At 42.6% G+C, this 7,500-nt stretch overlaps 1 non-coding gene across 1 annotated transcript; it reads left to right on the forward strand.

Moving 5' to 3' along the window:
* The first annotated feature begins 5,768 nt into the window (after nt 1–5,768).
* On the forward strand, nt 5,769–5,840 carry Trnaw-cca. Its single transcript has one exon. It is a non-coding gene; the product is annotated as a tRNA-Trp (tRNA).
* The last annotated feature ends 1,660 nt before the right edge of the window (nt 5,841–7,500 follow it).

Genomic DNA, 7,500 nt, shown 5'->3' on the forward strand with positions numbered 1-7,500 from the left:
AGCAGAATCTTGCTGGCATGAGCATTAGTATCTAGGTTTGGTGGCTGATGATGGGATGGACTCCCGAATGGGGTAGTCTCTGGATAGTCCATCCTTTTATCTTAGCTCCAAATTTTGTCAGAGCCAGGATTCTTAAAATCAGTTTTAGTAGCTAAAGTATAGCAAACCTAGAATAGTGCCTGGCATCAAGTAGGTTAACAGCACATATCTGTAAAACGGAAGATTGGATCCCTGGTCTAAAAATCACAAAAGCGCCTCTGCTTTCCTGATGGTTATTAAACAACTACAGTGGCCTACGTTTCCCCTGAAGGTTGAAAGGAGCATTTCTCCCAAAGTAAATTACACCCCAAGGTTGTTTTCACCTCCTGATATGTTTACTTTTAACAATGCAGCAACTCTAACTCAATTAAGAAGGAAATGGGGTGGGTTTGGAGCTGGGCATATTGTATTATAACTATTAAATGGTGACTTCAATAGCTCAAGAGTAGAGATCCCATGGGGTCTTCTCTCAGGATTCTGAACTAGTGCAGGGGTGGCCAGTTGGGGGTGGGAGGTGAATCAGACATCAGGCTCCTCGTACTGAAGTTTCCTGTAGGCTGCAGCAGTGGACATAGAAGGGCACAGGACTCCATTCTACCTTCCTGAGATTGTGGTTTGATTTGAGAATTAAACTACGACGAGATAGGCTAACAGAAGAAAAGCCCAATACAAGTTTAATTGTTTTCTTTTACATTTACCTACTTTGTGTGTGTTTCTGTGCACTCACACATGTCTGTGCACCATAGGACACACGGAAGTGTGAGAGTGCAACCTGTGGGAAGATGTTCTCTCTCAGCATCTTGTCAACTCTGGAGACTGAGCCCAGCATCTCCACTCAGACATTTCTCTGAGATTTTCACCGTTTGGGGGTTTTTAATCTTATCTTGTCTTGTTGAGACAGGATTGCTTTACACAGCCCCAAGTGTCCTGGTACACACTACATAGACCAGGCTGGCCTCAAACTCAGAGAAATCTGCCAAGATCTGACTCCCTTTACCTCCCAAGTAGTGGGAATAAAGGCATGTACCACCACGCCACCGTACCCAGTCTATCACAAGTTTTACATTGCACAATAAATGTCATTTTAAAAGAGGGAGTTGCTGATATGTGGAGCAGACCAGGAGAACAAAGAGTAAACTGAAGTATTGTTCCATAAAGCAAGGAGACTTGGGCCAGGGTGGCTGCAGGGGTAGCTGTGGAGATTAAGTTTAACAAGGCTTATTTGTGCAGAATTCTGTGGGCCTCAACTTTTTTATCTTTGATGATAAGAACGAGAACAGCTCTCAACAGGAAATTTCATTGGTTTACAAAAAGAAGTACATTCATAGCCAACCTTTTTGCTTGCTGCTTTGCAAATGCCTTTAATTCAAACTGCCAGACCTCTGCAGACAGCAAAGAGACCCCAGACAGAAGTTCAAGCTGGAAGAAGCCAGAGTCTCCTGCCCTGCTGCATCCGGAATCAGAGTTCTGGAGATGCTTCTGTGATACCAGGACACAGCAGGTAGATGTGTCTCTAAGACATCTTTCTCTAGCCTGGGATCTGGAGCTTTATTTTTGTAAGGAGTTAGATATTAAATATTTTCTACTGTTGTATGGTGTGGTCACAGATGAAGCTGGATTTGGGCTGGGGAGATAGTTCAGTTGGTAAAGTGCTTGCCATGCAAGCATGAGGACCTGAGTGTTTGATCCTTAGAACCCACACCAAAAAGCCAAGCTCTGTGACACATGCTTGCAATTCCAATGCTGAGGAGATGGAGAAACCGGGCTCCCTGTAGCTTACTGGAGCTAACTAGTCAGTCACCTGAGCTCACTTAACGAGCTCCATGAAATGACAGATTCTGCCTCACAATAAGATGGACAGTGATTGAGGTCACCTGAGATTGTGCTCAACCTCTACACACACATACACACACACACACACACACATACACACACACACCACACTACACACACTACACACACATACACACACATACACACACACACACACACACACATACACACACACCACACTACACACACTACACACACATACACACACATACACACACACACACACATACACACAAAACCCCATATATATGAACTATACAATTTCATGTAATTTGTCATGGAACAGTATTATTATAATTCATGGCAAACTTTTTGAAATATAAAATAGCTGTGGATGCTGCAAAAATCAGAGGCTATGTGCAGCTCTTCCACAGTATGGGAGGACCTTCTGTCTGATCAAGCAGCTTTGGACATCTGAGACCTTTCTAGAAATAATGTAAAATTTGCACATACACACATGCTATTTTTTTTCCCAAACAAAGGTAGTCTTTGCTAGATGTGGTAGTTCACACCTATAATACTAGCATTTGGGAGGCAGAAGCAGGGTGATTGCTGCAAGTTGGAACTCAAGGCCAGGTTGGGCTAGAGTGTGAGACTTATCTCAAGAAACAAAACAAACAAACCTTGTCATGATGTTGGTACTTATAATTCCCAAGTAAACCTGTTTCACTAATATTCTTCTCATTATAATGGCATATTGGAAAGACTTATCCTTTAGGGAAGACTGTAGTATTGAAGATTATTTAAAAATACCACTTAGGGGCTGGTGAGATGGCTCAGCGGTTAAGAGCACCGACTGCTCTTCCAAAGGTTCTGAATTCAAATCCCAGTAACCACATGGTGGCTCACAACCATCTGTAACAAAAAATCTGATGCCCTCTTCTGGAGTGTCTGAAGACAGCTACAGTGTACACACATATAATAAATAAATAAATNNNNAAAAAAAAAAAACATTTAACAGATTTAACACCTTAATCACAATGGGGGTTATTATGTGAACCAAGTTCTTTCCTATCGTCAGGTTCATCTCCATTCTTCTCTTGTTCTACTCTACAGAGTAAAGAATTTCTTCTCCGGGCTCCTTTATCCTTTGGCTTCAAGATAGGCCTGGAATGATTAGCAGGTGGGAGAAAGACAGAAGCCAGGACAGCTCTCAAGCTCTTGGATCCAAAGGCATCTTAGTACCCTTAGGACATCCCTTTTCAGAGACAGTATCAGCCTTTCATTGCTACTGACCTGTGTGGTACTCACTTGTCAGTTATCCACCCTAGCAGCCAGTTAGTTTTCCTTCCTTGGACAATGTCTTTCAAATTTAGCCCAGACCATCTGCTTCCAGAAAGTGATCTTCTGTATGAAATCTTCCCTTAAACCAGTTCTCTCAGGCCTTTTTAGTTTAACATTTACTTTTCTGCTCTACCAGGGACAAAGTGCTCTTGTTTGCTAAAGAACATTTACCAAAGGCCTCTAAAAATACATCAGAGGCCAAAGAAAGCTAGCTTTATCCAGCTTGGGAGACAGGGGAGACTACTCACTAGTGGAAGGGCAGGGTATCTAGATTTGGGAGAGTGGATGGGATTCAGACTCTTGAGACTGCTGTTGGTCAGGAGGCAAGGCAAGGCATGTCTGGATAGCCCTGAACCCGCTTTTAGGAGGATGACATGGACCTGGAGATGCCCTTGGAAAACATGCATAGTGCCAGTGATGCTGGGGAGTGATTTCTTATTTGTACTGTGAACTATCCTTCTCTCCCACCCCCCACCATCCCTGTCACAGACATAATGGCCTTCTTTACTGACTGTTCAGACTGGAAAGAAATACGTCCATTTGTTCCAATTTTTAGTTGCTTGTGGCCAGATTTATGTTTCAACTGACCTCACAGACTTACGGTGAAGACTTGATATAACTGTATGATGACACTTGAATGTTCAGAGAAATATACTTGGCATTCATTCCCCATGCTGTTTATTTTTCTGTTGCTACTAAAGTTACCTAGAGAAGGAGTTTATTTTGGCATACGGTTCCAGGGGATTAGAGTCCACAATGGTGAGGACAGCATGACATCAGGCAGCTACAACAGGAAGCTGAGAGATCATAATTTAAATACAAACGCAGAACAGAGAGAAAACTGCAAGTGGGGCAAGGCAATGGCATTTCAAAGCTTATCCTCCTCAGTGACATACTTTCTTATATGTCTTCTGGAGTAGATGTACCTCCTCCCTAATGAATGTCACCAACTGGAAACCAAATATTACAATACCCAAGCCTATGGGGGACATAGCTTGTTCAAAACACCAGAGTGCCTAAGAGCATCCATTTCTTTTATTGATACTGATGTCAAGAAAAGACTTCAATGGTGCGTGGGGCTGATTGTGCTGGTTCATAGCAGTCAGCTGTGTACATATCTTTCTAGTTCAACATTGGGTGACACAAGTAACTTTATAATGGATGTTCTTGGGGTTGGAGCAAGCAGGGCCAGAGTGGGCCAGAAACATATAATATTATATAATATATAAAATATAATATTATATATGTATGAATGTTCTTAGGTTCTTAGGTCTGGGGTACAAGAGAGTCACTGAGGCAGATTGCCCTTTTGGATAAGAGGTTATTTAGAAGAGATATTCACACTGTTGTAGTTTGTTTTTCTGTTGCTGTGACAAACATCATAGTGAAAAACAACTTAAGTATACAGGAGTTAATTGCAGCTTAGAGTATTGTAATTCATCATGAAGAGACATCTGGGCAGCATGTGAAGTCAGGAAAGGAAAGAGAAGTTTTGTAGAAACAACTGCTACTGGCTTGCTCTTCATGGCTTGCTCAACCTGATTTCTCATACAACCCAGGACCACCATCCACCCAGGGCAGGCATGGCCCATATTGGACATATCATTTATCAATCGAGGAAATGCTTCACAGACATATTCACTGGCCAAGATAATTGAAGGGCTTCTCTAATTGAAACTCTCTCAGCTTTGGGGTGTGTCAAGTGGACAGCTGAAGAAACGCCATGGACAAACAGCTGTAAGAAAGAGGCTACTACAGGGGAACAGGGCTTTATCAATATATGTATAGCTTGAATCAGCTATGGTGAGAGGATTTGCCCCTCAGAAATTAGCAAGCACTTCAGCATTGTGGATTTTGCCCAACAGTGGCTGCTAAACACTTGTCAGCATACTCCTGCTTGGGAATTGTCTGGAGTGAGCTTCCAATGACAACATAAATGTGACAACAGACTGCCACTTTACTCTTTGATGGCAGTGGGAAAACATGTTTATCCCTGACTCTCCAACTACTCCAGTGAATGACGAGGTTCATTTTAACAAGGAAATATAGTCAGGTATTCAGCATCCTACACAGGATCAGAGACAAGCTTTTTCAATACATTATTTTAAAGCCCTTTACAATTTCCAGTAGGAATCCTGGGCTATCTTTCTTTTTCCTCCCTCTCCCCTTCCCCCTCTCCTCTCCTCTTTCTCTTCATTCTGAAAAGTGAAATTTAATTTTTATTTCGAGAAAGGTGACTGTTTTATAGCAGTGGGCTTCTGTTCATAGTATCAAGTGGGTATCAAGTTACTACTTATTTCAGATCTGGAGGACAAAAATCCTCAGCTTCTGAAACTTTCCCAGGCGGTCAGGATTCCTCGCCTGACTCAGGCAGACATAATTGTTGTACCGGGTTCTGGTACAGTGATGTGATCTGGAAGGTGGTCGGAATCTGATAACTGTTGGCTCCATGTCAGACAAGGACCAGTCTCTTGTACAGAGGTCGGAGCCCACCTTTGTTAGCGTCCTTTGAAGGACAGGAACGAAAGAAAAGACTTGTCCAGATCATTAATTACTACATCCCTGAGGGATTTGGATTTGGTTAGATGGCAATTAATCAGACCTTTCTGGGTGACCTCGTGGCGCAACGGTAGCGCGTCTGACTCCAGATCAGAAGGTTGCGTGTTCAAATCACGTCGGGGTCAGCATTTTATCATCACTCTTGAAAGAGCTGTAGAAAGAGTCAAAGAGCTGTAGGAAGAGTGGAGTGGAGTGGAGTGATTATTAGAAAGAAAGAAAGAATCCAGGCAAATACACATAATTAATTTAGTAACTTACTACAAGCATTCTGAATTTCGGTACCCACTCCTGTTCCTGTTTTAATATCAGATGCTATTGTTCTATACCTTCATTGACCCCTATCTCAACCACTAACCTTTGTAGACCCTTAGGTTTAGGTCTATCACACCAGCTGGAATGTGTGCCCTAGGTTCATGAGATTCCTGCCTCAAGTTAGCTTTTCCGCACCACAGCGTCACAGGATCACTGATATCTCCACCTCCGCAAAACCTTGAATGGAGTTATTTCTAAAGGCAGGGGACCTGGACGCAATTAGGTCGCCAAATTCTGGGAATAAACTTGTGAGCTACAGATTCCGTGCCCCCACCCACTCCACGGACGTAAATAAATCTTTATATTTAAAAAACAAAAGTGCACAAATGTGCCAGTACTTACTGCTCTATGGCACCAGATCCACCAGAGCAACAGCACGTTTATTTCTTCAGAAGGCTTTGAATTACGTTTGTTATACCTGAGGGGGTGGGGGAAACATTTCCAGGACTGTCTAATTAAGGACGTGTTATTTAGACTGGCCAGACGGCTACTTCAATCCTAAGTCAGGATTTCAGACAGCAGCTTCTCACTGGCTTTTGAGGTTCCTTTTCTGGAGAAGGGTTAGGGTTGATAGAAAACAGCTGTAGAGATAATTGGCAGTTAGCAACTGAACAGAATAATGGTGGGGAGGGCCGGGACACTCAGGGATCAAGGCTGCCTATGGTGTAGATAAGTGTCGCAGCTGTTGGGGTAACTGGTTGTTAGAAAGGAGCAAGAAATATCTGATATCTGGGAAGTCACATTTTCATAAGGAAAAGGGCAATCATATTTGGCAAACAGGACTTTAACAAGGCAAAAAAGGGTGGGCACACATCATGAGGGTCCAAGTTGGGTCTAGGTTGAAAACATAGTTTGCAGGATTCATTCGGCTTAGGAAACAGAAATGTACTCGTGTAAGGTATGGAGACTTAATAGCAACGTCCGACAGTGTGGTTTCAGCAACGTGACTCCTGTTTGGGTTTCACGCTTTGTACTGACAACTTTTAAAATCAGGAATTTGATCTATCAGCAGAAGCTATAAATGAGGTACCGCAGACAGCCATTCTTGTTTGTTAGTTTTCGGTTTTTGTTTTGTTTTGAGACAGGGTTTCTGTGTGTATGCCTGGCTGTCCTGGAACTTGCTTTGTAGACCAGGCTGGCCTCCAGCTGACCTCTCGAGGTCTGAGGATCAAAGGCGTGCCCAATCACGCCCCATTACTTGTCTGGTATTTTTTTTTTCTATTTTAAGATTTATTTCTGTGTATGAATACCTTCATGTATGTATATTGCACCACATGCCCAGGAAATCAAAAAAAAGATGTTGAGTTCCCTGGAACTGGAGATATATTGTAAATGGTTGTGAGCCACCGTGTGGGTACAGGGAATTGTACTCAGGTTTTAAGCAAGAGCAACCATTAATCTTAACTACTGAGTCATCTATCTCTACAGACACCCTATTTACAAGAGTTATAGTGCTTTTGATTTACGGAAATT

Source organism: Mus pahari, chromosome 16 (genome assembly GCF_900095145.1).
Source record: "Mus pahari chromosome 16, PAHARI_EIJ_v1.1, whole genome shotgun sequence".
In the NCBI taxonomy this organism is placed as follows: domain Eukaryota; kingdom Metazoa; phylum Chordata; class Mammalia; order Rodentia; family Muridae; genus Mus; species Mus pahari.